The 2500-nt window shown below is 41.6% G+C and overlaps 1 long non-coding RNA gene across 1 annotated transcript in view; it reads right to left on the reverse strand.

Moving 5' to 3' along the window:
• The window catches only part of LOC135093082 (uncharacterized), a 6688-nt gene extending 6616 nt beyond the window's left edge, over positions 1 to 72 (reverse strand). The window contains exon 1 of the long non-coding RNA XR_010263181.1: positions 1 to 72. This exon is cut by the window's left edge and continues 252 nt beyond it. This is a non-coding gene — a long non-coding RNA (uncharacterized LOC135093082).
• Between the last annotated feature and the right edge of the window lie 2428 nt (positions 73 to 2500).

Here is a 2500-nt window from a genome sequence, read left to right on the forward strand (position 1 = left end):
TATTTGTGTGGTTGGCATTTTTTTATTTATTTATTTTTTGGTGTGTTTTTTGCTGTTTTCATTTTTGTTGTTGTTTTTACTATTCTATTTCTTCTCCTTCGTAGCAGAGAGAGAGAGAGAGAGAGAGAGAGAGAGAGAGAGAGAGAGAGAGAGAGAGAGAGAGAGAGAGAGAGAATTTGACTCTAATCCTCAAATGCCAGACGGAGAAAATTGCTTATAAATACAGCTTACTCTCTCTCTCTCTCTCTCTCTCTCTCTCTCTCTCTCTCTCTCTCTCTCTGGGTATCCTTGTTCATCCTATGTTAAGAAACTCGAGTCACGGGTTTTTATTCTAGGATAAACTAGGAGGAGGAGGAAGAATATTATCTCGAGGAGGCTTGTAGAGGAAGAAGAGGAGGAGGAGGAGGAGGAGGAGGAGGAGAGAAATATAATAGAGTTTTTAGGGAAATGAGACGGATGAAAGGGAGAGAGAGAGAGAGAGAGAGAGAGAGAGAGAGAGAGAGAGAGAGAGAGAGAGAGAGAGAGAGAGAGAGAAAGGGGGGAAGTAATTTGGGATTTCCTCTCTTCCTTCCTTTCTCTTCCTTCTCCTCCTCCTCCTCCTCCTCCTCCTCCTCTTCCTGTACCTAGTTAAGAAGACAATTACCTGGACATACATATTCTCTCTCTCTCTCTCTCTCTCTCTCTCTCTCTCTCTCTCTCTCTCTCTCTCTCTCTCTCTCTCTCTCTTAAACATATCTCAGTCTTAATTCTACGACAAAGGTAAACAAAAAAGTATTTACCGAACATACACACACTCTTTCTCTCTCTCTCTCTCTCTCTCTCTCTCTCTCTCTCTCTCTCTCTCTCTCTCTCTCTCTCTCTACACAACAATATTCTTCTGTACAATTTCTTTCACGTACCAGAGTGAAAAAAATGAGATTGAACAAACAAGCTAAGACTGGAAAAGATTATCATAGTTTGTCCTGATGCATAGAAAACGAGGAGCTGGAGAATATGGGGTTCAGAACGAGGAGGAGAGGGAGGAGGAGGAGAACGAGGAGGAGGAGGAGGAGAAGGAAAGTTACAAAAAGCCTGAGAACGAAGGAAAACATTATAGCTTAAATATATAAATGAAAAATATGAGTAATAGAAAAATAACAAGTACGGTAATAACACAGCAGAAGGTACGATTCATACTTAGAGAGAGTGGAGAGGTACAATAATTTAAACAAGACATACGATAACCACAAAAAAAGGGTACAATAACATTTAAAAAAGTACGATATTCACTGGCAGAGAAGAACGAGACAAAGAAAACGTACAACAATACTCCAAAACGTACGAAATTCGCACGGAAACCCACACAAGGAGAATAAATAATGCAAAAACCTAAATTACGATTCCTTATTTATTTTCAAAGTAAAAATATAGGTATGCATGGAGGCCTTTCATATATAATACCTCTGTTTGAATCCTATATCAAGTACAGCATAATATAGAATAATATAATCTAGCCTAACCCTAATCTTTTATTCCCCCAGGTGCGAACAGGTGTGACTGGGGGGGCCTTAATGAGCTAACTGGTGACAGGTAAGACGCCACCAGGTGCTATATAATGTACAGGTGTGAAAGAGTTAAATTAAACGAGTTATTTAGAATTTTAAAGGTATATATTTCTTTTATTTATTTCATTATTCTTTTGGTTTAGTTGCACCAAGCCCAATAAATAATAGTTATGGTAGTAGTAGTAGTAGTAGTAGTAGTAGTAGTAGTAGTAACAGTAACCTAACCAAGCTTTTAGAGAACGTGTGTGTATGTATGTGTGTGTGTGTGTGTGTGTGTGTGTGTGTGTGTGTGTGTGTGTGTGTGTGTGTGTGTGTGTGTGAAGTGCGTGTGCGCGTGCGTATGAGCGCTGTAGCCTCCCCCTTGGGTACTGAATAAGCGGGCAGCCACAACACTCCGCTAAAAGGAAACGCGAACTCGCTTAAAACGCTTAAAATAGCTAACGCGCTCCTACTTACCGCGAGATCGTGTTTCCTGCGCTCATTCCGCTTAAATATGTTGAGTGTAACGGTTCTGGTCTCTGCTAACGCGACCCGTGTTAGCGCTACTGAAAATTTGAAAGCTAGGAGTCAAGCGCGCTACTTTCGCTAACACGGGTCTGGTTAAACGCGCTTAATTCGCTCCAAAGACGCTATTTCGCGATCGTGAAGCGAAGGACGCGCGCTCAGTGCCATCCTAGCGTCGCGTGAACCGTTGGAGTTTACGCGAATGAGAGGAAATGAAGGAAAATGAAGGAAAACAAGAGAAAACGGTAATATCTCTGTTTTCCTGCCCCGCCCCGCCCCACAAGCCCCGCGAAAGGCGAAAGAGAGGAAATACGAGAGAAAAATGATAAAACAGTAATAGATAAGCATAAATAAGGTAAACAAAACACACGAACGCACGAACACACGCGGGAGGGAAACAAAAGAAGCGCTAAGGTTGAGTTTAGCTAAGTTTCGACCGCTACTTTCGACCT

Source organism: Scylla paramamosain, chromosome 41 (genome assembly GCF_035594125.1).
Source record: "Scylla paramamosain isolate STU-SP2022 chromosome 41, ASM3559412v1, whole genome shotgun sequence".
Classification (NCBI taxonomy): domain Eukaryota; kingdom Metazoa; phylum Arthropoda; class Malacostraca; order Decapoda; family Portunidae; genus Scylla; species Scylla paramamosain.